The 13458-nt window shown below is 39.4% G+C and overlaps 1 protein-coding gene across 1 annotated transcript in view; it reads right to left on the bottom strand.

The window, feature by feature from the left end:
* The window catches only part of LOC118799985 (phosphatase and actin regulator 3-like), a 106673-nt gene that overhangs the window by 18773 nt on the left and 74442 nt on the right, over positions 1 to 13458 (bottom strand). The window lies entirely within an intron of this gene.

The raw sequence follows: 13458 nt of genomic DNA, 5'->3' as shown, positions 1-13458 counted from the left end.
TTCTCACTCTACTCAACAATCTGATGGAAATCTCCGTTGACATGCTCACTACCAGAAATCCGACTAAAATGACGCTCATGCGTAGAGAACGATTTAGTGTAGACGTTACCCTGACAATCAGCATCACGTGAGTCCAGTCAGAGTGAGATGAGCAGCAGTGAGCAGTGCTTGTGTTTTTAACTGCTTTAAAATGACGTCAGACTCAGGAAAACGTCCTTCACATGTCCTTATTAAAGAAGGCCGAGAGGAAGACGTCGTGTTCTGAGACACATAAGCTGGACGTCCGTCCCACCGCCGTCTTTTAAAGATCAGAGCATAAACTTCGTCTCCTCTGCAGACCAGTTTCTGCTCCGCCATGTTGAACGGTATAAACTTTCACTATGATCCGACGAACATGATCAGAACGGACTTAAACTTTCTGATAGGGAATGTAATCAGATACAGGATATTATTCTCCTATTTAACTGATTATTTACAGGATTACCCACCTCGATCAGTCGGATAGAAACTGTATTCCGAATGGCCTCTATTGGACTAGCCTATTCCGATTGAGCTATTACTTGGATTATTAACGGATTATTAGGCTGCATGTAAACGTGGCTACTGTAAAGAAGAGTTAAACCCCCCCAACCATGGTAAAATCAGTGTAGCGCACAGCCTCAAGTGGCTTATTCCTTTTAGAAAATGATACAATAGAATTCAATTGAACACACCATGTTCAGCAAATAATTTATCATTAATAATAACTACAATAAACTATAATTATGACAAGCAGTGTAGTTTGCTAATAGTAGGCAATGGATGCCAACAGAGGTGGGCGATATGGCAAAAATGTAATGTCACAATACTTTTCGAATTTTGTCCTAAGTGTGGCATCTTAATTATAGCTGTTCACTGCCAACAGGCGGCACAAGCACTTTACTGTACATTCGCTTTATAGGTGAACCCATGTGTCCTTCCTGTTACCAGCCTCTTCAAACATTCTCACCCCTGCCTGTCATGTGCCACACCCTATGTTCTCATGCTACTATTCTAAGATTGTTTACAGCTGCATCATATGTAACACCAATAGTGTTCCATGGAATGATGACGTGATGCAACTAAATGCTGCCAATACACAGCCTCCATTAGTGACCAATGTTAGAACATGTGTGATCCTGGAGGCCCCAGGCCTGACCGGCTCAGACCTGTAATGGTTTGTCCTCACAGCACCAGTCCACCCTCCCTTTTAAACCCACCCCTGCTGCCCTCTGCTGCTCCCTGCTGGATCGATTTTCCGGCCCTGGGTTGTGTAAGATGCACTGGAGCTTTATGTAAGCTGTTTGTGAGGGGGTTTGTAATGGCCGTGCTTTCTGGCCAGGTCCAAACACAGCGGAGGACTTCAGCACCTCACAGAGGTCCTGCAGCGAGCCCCCTGCAAGGCCTGAGCTACAGTTACACCTGAGATAACATGACACACAGTAAACCCTGACGATATCCTAGATACAAAGCAATGCTTTTGGTTCAAAGGAATCGTTTTCAATATTCCCACCCAACTCTAGGGAAAATATTTTTGAGATTCCCACTGACCTGCAGGGTAAACACGTTCAATATTCCCACAGAACATTTAGGGCAAACATTTCAGACCCCCAACCCCCATCAACAGGGGAAACATTTTACATTTCAAACTGTACATTTCCAATATTCCTACCAAACATGAAGGGAAGCATTTTTCATATTCCCACCAAACTAAAGGGGAAACTTTCTTGAAACTCCCACAAAAATTCAGGGCACTATCTTCAATATTCTAATCAAGCTTCACAGGACTATTTTCAGTGTTCCTATCAAAATCCAGAGGACTCTTTCCAAATCATTTTGATATTCCCATCCAAATTCAAGTAAAATTTTTCTAACTACTGGGGTTTTTGAGACTTTTCCCATTGAACTGCAGGGAAATTAATTATTTTTAAAAATGCCACTGAATTTCAGAGGAAAAATTTCCGATATTTGCACTAAACTGGAGGGACACATTTTCAATATTCCCATCAAAATCAGAGGAAAATGTTTTCAATATTCCCACCAAAAATCTAGAGGAAATATTTTCAATATATATTTCAATATATATTTTCAAATATTCCAAAAACCAAACACCATATGCTTCCCTTGAGACATCACATGGAACTGCAGCATCCATTGCAGGTTTAAGGCTAGGAACTGGCTTGTTAACTGTTCCATAATGACTGCCTCACGTGGAAGGACCTGCTGTCTATTTCCAATGACAATAACAAATCTCAACACAGGGAGGTTCTCAGATGTTCGTCTTTGACGAGTCGCAGGCTGTAATTAGAAGTGTCGTCTTCTTCGCACGTGAAAGCCCGTGCTAAACGAGTGTGTCAATGGCAGACAACAATAGCACTCACATGAGTGGAAACATCGCACCATGCTGTATTAGTGACAAGGTCGGCACAGAGTTGTGAAATGCCCCTGGTGTAGACGCATAAAATCCCTTGTGGCAATACACGATCCGAGCATGTGAACGTCCAACAACAGGCTGTGTGAGAGAGGGGGAATATCAGAGAGGGATCAGACTCATTTTCCCCAACCCCTACTAGGAGTATAAAAATATATCAACACTGAAAATACTAATATTCATCTATAATTTAGTCCCAATTTATTGATTTGATCAAAATTGCTCATGGTACCAGCCTAGTTAAGTGTTTATTGTGATTTGTGTTAACAATAAATTGTGCCTACCAACCCCTTTACTGTTATAAACCCTTTGTAACACACAGACTCTTATTGCTTTAAAGGGCCAAGTCCTACATTTGTCTTGTATTTTATTTCTCTGATGAAGTTCACTTATAACATTTGTGGGGTTTTATATATAACCCCATTTCCAAAAAAGTTGGGACGCTGTGCAAAATGTAAATAAAAATTAAATGCAATGATGTGCAAATCATGTAAATCATATATTTAATTGAAAATAATACAACGGCAACATATCAAATGTTGAAATTGAAAAATGTTATTGTTTTTTGAAAAATATTTTTGAATTTGATGCCAACTGCACATTCCAAAAAAATTGGGACGGGGCAACAAAACACCTGGTGACTGATTAACAACAGGTATAAAAAGAGCATCTCAGAGAGGCGGAGTCTTTCAGAAGTAAAGATGAGGAGGGGTTCACCACTCTGTGAAACACTGCACGATCAAATAGTGCAACAATTCAAGAATCACGTTTCTCAACATAAAATAGCAAAGAACTTTTGCTTTTCATCATCTACGGTACATAATAACATTAAAAGATTCAGCGAATCTGGAGAAATCTCTGTATGTAAAGGACAAGGCAAAAACCAGTATTTGCTGGCCGTGATCTTTGGGCCCTCAGGCGGCACTGCATTAAAAACAGACATGATTCTGTAGTGGAAATCACTGCATGGGCTCAGAAACACTTCTGAAAAACACTGTCTGTGAAAAACAGTTCATCACTGCATCCACAAATGCAAGTTAAAACCCTAAAACACAAAGAAGAAACTGTACATAAACAGAATTCAGAAATGCTGCCACCTTCTCTGGGCCCGAGCTCATTTATAATGGACTGAGGTGAAGTGGAAAAGTGTCCTGTGGTCCAACGAATCAACATTTTGAATTCTTTTCAAATCATGGACACTGTGTCCTCCGGGCTAAAGACCACTCAGCTTGTTATAAGTGCACAGTTCAAAAGCCAGTATTCATGATGGTATAGGGGGCATTAGTGCACATGGCATGGGTGATGTGCACATCTGTGAAATCACCATTAATGCTGAATGATATATACATGTTTCGGCAACATACGCTGCCATCCAGATAACGTCTTTTTCAGGGAAGGCCTTGATTATTTCAGCAAGACATTATCAAACCACATTCTGCATGTATAACAACAGTATTGCTCCGCTTCAAAAGAGTCTGGATGCTAACCTGACCTGCCTGCAATCCAGTTCAATGTCACCCATTGAAAACATTTGGTGCATTATGAAATGTAAAAAATACGACAAAGGAGACCCCGAACTGATGAGCAGCTGAAATCCTGTGTTAAGCAAGAACAGGAAAACATTTCACTTTCAAAACTACAGCAGTGTCTCCTCAGTTCCCAAACACTTACAGAGTGTTGTTAAAAGAAGAGGTGGTGAAACACAGTGGTAAACAGGCCCCCGTCCCAACTTTTTTGGAACATTCAAATTCAAAATGGGCATATATTTTTCAAAAACCAATAAAATTTCTCAGTTTCAACATTTGATATGTTGTCTTTGTACTATTTTCCTTTCAAAATATGGTTTACATGATTTGCACATCATTGCATCCTATTTTTATTTACATTCTGCACAGCATCCCAACTTTTTTTTAAAATGGGGTTGTACAAAAATTTCTCTTCATACCTTAGAATTAAACAAGCGGTTTGTGGTCCTGTTCCTTGACTGATATAAGACTGATCTCTGTTCTGATTGGCTTCTTGTATTTTGAAAACAATTCCACCAAAATAGTCCATGGTGAATCATGGTGAAATTATAGATTTTATAATGTACTGGATCGGTTCCAGGGGAGTCATAATTGAATCAAATCGTGAGGTCAGCGATTTACACCCCTATTCCCCACCTCTCCCTACAGGATCCTTTTGATCTAGCACTCAATTACAAGGCTCAATGCTAACTTCATCACTTTCAGTATTAGAACCTGCTGTGAGGCTCAGAGAATTTGTGGGGAGGCTCAAAGCGAACAGAAGCGGAGAATAAAGGGGCTTAGTGGGCTTAATGAGGCTGATTTGGCCTGCATTTGTAAAGCTTGACACTTTGTATTAGCAACAGGTCTTAACAGCTAAGCTAACAACATGGAAAACTAATTCCTTCTTAAAAACCCACCAAAGGCACCAAGAGATGTGGGCAGGTTCTCTTACAGTCCTCTGTTCACTCGATCTGTCTATTTCTGCTCTGCTGACTCGTAGTAAGAAAATCACAGGCCATTTTCAGCCCCTGAGATTCCTGACAGTGCACTTCTTTAATATTACATTCGCTCAGTCGAGGGGGAATTTATAGGAGCCAAAGGGATATTGCGGAAAAACAGATGAGGTCAGTTCCCTGAGTGAGTAAGCAGGCTTAATTGCCTCATCAAGGGAGGTTTACAGGAAATGACAGGAGTGCTAATTGTTAATAAGCCCTCTTGAGGAGTAAATATGAGAATATCTCCCATTAAATGATTATGAATCACACAATGGAGCCTAAGAAAACACATCCTTCCTTCGACAGTGAAGACGAAATAATGAGAGTGATAATATTTCTGATATTATCTAATCACAAAGTTTAAAATAGACAGTTACTGTTATTATTACTGCAATCATTTGTGAGCCAATAAGCTGTGGTGGATAGTAACCAAATAAATGTAATTCGTTACTGTACTTAAGCAGTTTTTTTGTGTATCTGTACTTTACTGAAGTTTTTCCATTTTGGGTGACTTTTCACTTTCACTCCACAACATTTCAAAGACAAATATCTCACTTTTTACTCCGCTACATTATGAGAAATCTGTCCTTACTTTTGGCTTACGTGTGCATAAAAACATAATGTCAAAATAAAAGAAGCGTGAAGCAAGAAGACCAATCAGGGCACAGCGCACACTTTGTTTTGAGCTTGTTTTGACCTGTTGGTCATACAGACCCAGTGCAGCACACAGTTCAACATCAGTGCAGCAGTGTAAAATTTTGGGAGAGTCTATTCAACATAAATGATGGAGGAAACTCCTGACTCTAACCAAACATTGTGTAAATAGACCACAATATAGAAATATGTACACATATGCAGTTGTGACTGACGCGTCTTTTTTCTGAATTTATACAAACACTTTCATTTTATAGTAAATTAGTTTAGGCTAGTTTATGTTTATGAACAGAGACCTACAGATGCAGTTTAGTAAAGGAAACTCATTTGTGAATCTGAGTTTAAAGTTTTTATTAAACTTAAACTTGTAACTAAGTTGCAAATAAATCTTACACTGAAACTTTGCTTGTCTTACATTGAAAACCTGCTTGTTTGCAAAACGTTCTTTCAGGGTCACTCAGTTCTACCTGATGGAAACTGTTTGCCTTCAGTGTTTTGTGCTTATGATAATTTTAATAGACATCAGCGTCACTAATTAATGACATTCTATTAAAAGACTGGTTTACCAAGAGAGACACTGGAGTATTTTCACGTAAAATGAGTTAATGAAGGGAGTCTTGTTATAAAAATGATAATAGGACATTAGAGCCATAATAAATCTTTTAGTACTTTTACTTTCAATACTTAAGTACATTTGAAGGCAAATACTTTTGTACTTTTACTCAAGTGGAGGTCTAAAGGGAGGAACTTCTACTTTTACTGGGGTGATATTTTACCTTGGGTATCTCTACTTTAACTCAAGTACATGGTTTGTGTACTTCGTCCACCACTGCCAATAAGAGAAGTTAAGTATGGCTCTTTTCCAATTCTATTTATTCTTGTTTCTTAAATAAGGCTTAATTGGGAGTTTCACTGATGTTTCAGAATATCATAAGGAGACAGCATAAAAGTAGACACACCAAAAAAAAAAGCAAGAATTGTTCACAGTGGTGGTGATGGGAACCAGACATCTGCAGTGTTTAATTTCTCTAAAAGCTACCACACTGAATGTTATTACGTGGAATGGCTCTGAATGCGCTGCCTGATGTCGGAGACATTGTGTTAAGATAGTTTTGAAATAACGTTGTAAATGTATTGTCATTTTGGATAGTAAACAAAATGATTATATTTGCATTGTAGCCATTGTGACCTCTGGTTCCTATCAACACCACTGAAAAGAAATCTGACTCGGTAACTTTGTCTACAGTTAGCACAATCGGTCTTTCCGGATGGGTAGGACGGCCCTCCCCCTCGCTCTCCATCACTCAGCATGATGCAAGTGGCTCCCAGCGTGGGGAGACCTAGCTAGTGGGTAGAACTGGACACAACTAAATTGGAGAGCGAAACTCAGACAAAATGAAAAGAAAAAAAAATGAAAACACCCACTTTAGATTACATCACAGCTGAAATGTGCAAATACTGAAAAAAAACTGTGGAATTCCCTTTTAACAGACACTAGAATAAGAAGTTGGATGAACAGAGCTTTCTCAGTGCTCTTAAGTAGGACTGATCCACTTTCATGTGATGTAAACATTCATTATACACTGTGTTTATGTATATATTCATTATACATTAATTTTACATTGTGTCCAAAAGACACTCGCCCATCTAACATTTCCTCTGAAATCAAGGGTATTAACACAGTATTTGTCCCCTTTTTATGCAGCCTCTACCCACAGATATACATACCTAGATGCCATGTTGGGTTCAGCCAGGCACGTCAATGGCACCGCCATTTTGGAGCAGTCAACATCGCTGCTGGACTGCATTCAGTGCCATTACAGAGCAGCAGTTTAAGAAAGATACTGTCCAAAATTACACTATTTCAGGAATATTACTCTCAGGAAGAGGGATAGGATTATATAACGGAGGGAACGCAGTGATCCACACTCATGTCTGTGTGATGTGTATTGTTTATGTGGTGTTTGTAGATATGATCATGACTGTTTTTCCTCTGGTTTTATATTAAGCTTATTTCACTTAATAGTCTATTCAGCGGGTCTTAACTTTATTTACTAGTTATTTATTTACAGTGATGGTTAAAGCTTTGTAGTGGTAAGTTATAGCATTCCTTAATCTGTGTAGATATTCATAATAGATTAACTTTAGCACCTTCTTACACGAACCTGAAGTTGGCTTCTTATTTGCCAGATCCTTGTTTCGAATTTTCCCGTTCCAGCTTAAATGGTGCAGCTTCAGGTACCAGAATGTAAGTGCTGCATCATTTAAGGTGGAACGGGAAAACTCGAACAAGAAGCTGGCGAATAGGAAGCCAACTTCAGCTTCGTCCTTCTTACTCTGTTTTGGGGGTTTATTTTATTTTTATGTGTATTAAGATTAGAAGTGATGGATTTGCTGATGTGTCTGATTGTGTTTCTCACGCTAAACTTGGTTTTTATCGTCAGGTGCAGACTGAATACTTTCCCGCTGGTCCAGACGGCTAATTAGCATGATCAGTTATTAAAGTAGTAAAAGCTACTGAGAGCAGATCTGTACAGGCTGGATTAATCTACGTCTATGAAGATTATAACAAAACAAACTTGGTGAAAATCGGTTGAGTAATAAGGAAGATGAGGCTGATTTAATCCTGAGACTCTTCGTCTCTCAATACAAGTGAATCTGTTCACAAGCGGATCTTGACCTCTCCAACATGGCGGACGCCATAGGCGTGGCACCTCAGATCGAGAACAACAGACATTGTGGCCTCTAGGAATGTATATCTAAGCCTCTACTCTTAGACGATTTGATTGCATTCAGCCACAACAGCATTAGTGAGGTCAGGTACTGATGTTAGCTGATCAGTTCTGGATCACAAACTTGCATCCCACTGTGTTGGTGTACAACTGAACAGCTGCAGTTGCAGTAGCTGAATTCACTAATTAGAAGTGCTGTCTGGATACTTTTGGATACATATATTTTGCCACAAAATTGTCTCCAGCTAAATGATGACAAAACTGAAATACTGATCATTGGTACTAAAAACAGCTAAAAAAGGTACTAAAAAAGCTTTATATACACATTAAACTTGAAGTACTCCACCTGAGTGTGATCTTAGACTCTGAGCTCTGTTTTATCTGCATGTAAACACAGTTACTAAAGCATCTTTTTATCATTTGAGAAATGTCACTAAAGTTCGGCCTTTTCTGTCTCAGAGCGACGCAGAGAAACTTGTTCACGCATTTGTTACAAGCAGAGTTGATCACTGTAATGATCTTCTCACTGGAGAAAACAATATATGCTTTACAACTTGTACACAATCTGGCAGCATCCTAACAAAAACTAAACAGAGATCAGATCACTCCCGATTTAAAAGAGCTGCACTGGCTCTCTGTATTATTCAGGATAGATTTTAAAGCTCTGCTACTAGTTTTTAAGGCTCTAAATGACATTAAAGCACTGCTTACATCACAGTGTGTCTGTCTGTTTATGATCTTAGATCTGCAGATACTGACCTTCTACAAACACCTTCTGTAAAATACAGAAAACGTGGAGAGACTCGTTCTGTTATTCTGCTTCTAAACTGTGGAGCTCAGTTCACCTTTCATTAGACAGTCAAGCTCAGAGCTCACTTTTAAAAAGCATCTAAAAACGCAGCTCTTTAACTCAGCATTTAATTAAAACTCTACATCTTTTTCTTATATGACACTCATAGTTTCTTCTAACACTGTCAGGCTTTATCACTTGTCGGTATGACAAGAGCTCTATAATAAAGATATTATTATTATTATTATTATTATTATCATTAATAATAATTATAATAATAATAAATAACATCACACATAACATTACACAATCCAAGAGTGTGAATCACACCGAGATATATTATATTGCACAATTATCTGCCTTATGTAATATAAAATTATATATTAATATATATTGAATGTGTCAAATAAAGCATTCTGAGGGTGTGAATGTTTCCTGGCATATTTCTGGATGTGTTTCAGAGCTAGATGCGACACCACAGGCGTCAATCATTTGAATGCAACAAGCCAGAGTGTATTGTCTGAAAATAAACCAGTTCTGAAGGCGTGAAGAGACGTGGGCAATACGAATAATAATGAGAACACTGGCAGTCCTTCACAGCCTCGAAGACCGTTTTAATTAGAGAATACCAGCCAACATAAGAGGCTTTATATGGGAGATTTTGAGGGAGTCAATTGTTATAATTTCTTTGTTATGGTGAATAGGATACACAAATGGTGTAAAGGACATCTATGAATGTGGCTCCCCCTAGTGCTTAAAGGTTGTTAGCATGCAGCGTACTGTGCTGTAACTGTGAGGGCTTCAACAGCAAGAGCATCCAACTAAGTTTCACTGAAATGAATGAATGAGGAGTGAGCACAAAAAGCCTTCTGTCAAAGAGCCCCATGCTTGTATATCAGGAATGAGCAAATTCTCACAAGCCTCAGAACTGGTCCCCACATAATGGTCACAAGATGACCAATTACATTTACGGCATTTGGCAGACAATTTGATCATTTTACACAGGTAGGTGATGGTAGTGTTAGGGGTCTTGCCCAAGGACTCTTACTGGTGTAGTGTAGGGTGCACAACCAGGCAGGGATTGAACCCCAGTCTACAGCGTAGAAGGCAGAGGTGCTACCCATTACACTATACCAACCAACCAACCACCACCTTTGGTACACAGTTCATAGGTCAAGTTACACGAGTATCCCAGGTTACAGTATTACTATCAAGTTTGGACTAAAGCAATGATTTGGACAAAAATCTAATTTACACAATTTTCCTACCTTAAATGTAGATGATCAGCCAATAAGTGCCTTTCATTAGTACTGCACTGGAGCTGCAAGGCTACAGTATTATGCAAAAGTCAGAGACCACCCTTCATATTTTTAATTTCGAGTATCTGATTACATTCCCTATCTGAAAGTTTAAGTCCGTTCTGATCATGTTCGTCGGATCATAGTGAAAGTTTATACCGTTCAACGTGGCGGAGCAGAAACTGGTCTGCAGAGGAGACGAAGTTTATGCTCTGATCTTTAAAAGACGGCGGTGGGACGGACGTCCAGCTTATGTGTCTCAGAACGCGACGTCTTCCTCTCGGCCTTCTTTAATAAGGACATGTGAAGGACGTTTTCCTGAGTCTGACGTCATTTTAAAGTAATTAAAAACACAAGCGCTGCTCACTGCTGCTCATCTCACTCTGACTGGACTCACGTGATGCTGGTTGTCATGGTAACATTTACACTACATTTACATTTTAGATCAGATTAATTGTTGTGTGCTTGTATCAGAGATTTTCCATCAGATTGTTCAGTAGAGTGAGAATAAATACCTCAGTCTGAATCTATAATCGGAATGTATTCAATCGGATTGGCAAAAGTGTTTGCATGTAAACACAGCCAGTGTATGACGGGGTGCTCAACTCCAGTGCAGTCTTGTCATCTCCCTGTTCAAACACACCTGATCTGTTCATTTGGTTTAGTGGTTGTGTTTGAGTAGGACACTTCCCAAACTGTGCTGGACAGTGACCCTCCAGGACCGGAGTTGAATACCCCTGCTGGCATATTGTTATTCAGGTTTTAATTTAGCTGTTATTACTCAGCTATATAAGTACACTTCAAACACCAAACATGTCTTGGCTGATCAAATAAATCTGCAATAAAGGGGGAATTTGTGTAAATTAGATATTTTACCAAATTGTTGCCTGAACTCTTCATTGTATACAGCGCCTGCAAAATTGCTGAACCCAAACGAATACGTGTGATTGGAACTGCTCCAGTTGTCGCTCGTCTCACTGCAAAACCGCACGTGTGAATGTTCTCACATGCACTAAAGGCTCGGATACATCTGGCCTTCAGTGTGGTCAGCTGTCACACCCACACAAGCTTTCCAGAAATGACATTATTAAGCAGGAGCGACGAGGCTGAAATAATGAACCTGATGACACAGAGCTGAGGGAACGGCGTGTAGGAGAGGAGGAACAGGGATGGAGAGAGGAGAGAGGACAAAGAGAGAACACAGCGAGTTGCCAGGGTATTAGGTACCTCGTGCCTTCAGTCAAAGCTCACTTTATCACCAATTTAATACTGACCATATAGATGCACGCTGTAGGTTCACAAGTGCTAACTGTAGCCCATCTGTTGTGGCACAATTTATCAGCCCCCTCTACAATGTCCATCAATAAAAATGGACCATTAAAGGTCTGTGAAAAGTGGGAAGTAATAGTGCAGTGTGGGGAAAAAAAACAGAATGATTCACCACCCAAATAATATTTGGTCTGGTAGTTCTAAGGTGTTTTTCCATTAGTGGATGACGTGAGGGGAGCTGATAAACTGTGCAGCAACAGGTGGGTGTATTTACACTTAGCCACAAGGTCTCTTGGGCAGATTTGATAACCATCTGATCGTGAAAATGTAACTGCAAGACAAACTGGAGTCAGATTGTTATCTACTGCCTCAGACACTTCAATAGCTGAGGTGAGCCAAGTGTAAGAGTATCTGTTTCTCTCAGCTTCCAAGGCAATCCGTACTCCTGAACTATGTCAGGATGAAAAAACAAAAGCATATGACAGCTCTTATGGCCTTTAACCGCATTTCTAGTTTCTATAGAAAAAATGAAAAGTCAGCTCAACTGAAAAAATTATATAGTAACTGATCACATGGCTTTTCTTGAGTTGACTCAACTTGAGGACGCCAGAGTTCACACAACTCAAACTTCTTAGTTGAGTAAAATTCTCCCAGCTACTGTTTCCAGCTCTGCATCTCAGTTAGATAAACAAAACTGAATTTAGTCAGTTCCCCCACCAGCTGGCGCTCCATCTATCACACAGTCCCATCTGGCATATTGAACTATTAGACAGCTGCACCATATGAGACTGTACCATGCTTAAAAGTTAAAACAATAAATATTTTCTCCAGTGTTTTAAACATTTGTAGACACAAACTTTGAGCTGCTTCATGTGTTCCTGAGTGGTGCAGTGGACTAAGCCGTCACCCCAACAAGAAGTTTGAGCCCCAGTGATGCCACAGCCATTCATAAGTGTTTACCCAAGAGGAAAAATGTCCAGCAGGATTGTGTGATTGAGAGAGTCCTGGCTAGTGGGGAAGATAAGTATAAAAAAAAATTCAATTTTTTTACCATACCTGAGATGCAGAACTAAGCAATTAAGAGAATTTTTGACTCAACTAAGAAGTTTGAGTTGTGTTGAGTTGTGTTGTCTTCAAGTTGAGTCAACTCAAGAAAAGCCATGTAATCAGTTACATCATCATTTTGAGTTGAGCTGACCTCTCATTTTTAACAGTGTAGGTCTGACAAAATGCATTATAATTATAATTATAATGCTATATAGAATGAAATCACTGTGGTGCACTGCATCATCCAAGAAGATTCCAGCAGAAAATTCCTTGGATTTGCATAATGTGAGGAAAACAGCCAGTAGGATTTCTGTCTGTCTAACAAAGGCATGTTTTAGTGCTAAGGTATACATGTAAAGCCCATTTTACACCAGGCATGGTAACCACACCACACGCCTTGCTGGGAGCGAAAAGCTCCTATGTTAATCAATGTAGTCTGCACGTGAAGCGCAAAAATTGGTTCTATTTGAGTCTATTTTTGATGCTTGCCGCACGCAGCATGCTCACAATTTCTAGAAAGAAACAGTACAAAATTCTGTATTTTTGCTATAGTGTGCCATCTAGGCCCATAATCAAAACAGCAGAGTGCTTAATTTTAAAACTTTGAGAGTCTGTTAAAATGCTGGAAATAAATAAGGAACAAGCCAATCAAAGCCTCTTTCTACAGCTATATCTATGCTCGAATTTAATTTACATAAAGTTTATTCAACTTGTAA

This window comes from Colossoma macropomum, unplaced genomic scaffold (assembly GCF_904425465.1).
Source record: "Colossoma macropomum unplaced genomic scaffold, Colossoma_macropomum, whole genome shotgun sequence".
Taxonomy (NCBI): Eukaryota; Metazoa; Chordata; class Actinopteri; order Characiformes; family Serrasalmidae; genus Colossoma; species Colossoma macropomum.
The sequence above is the reverse complement of the archived record's forward strand: the minus strand, read 5'-3'. Positions and strand labels throughout refer to the sequence as shown.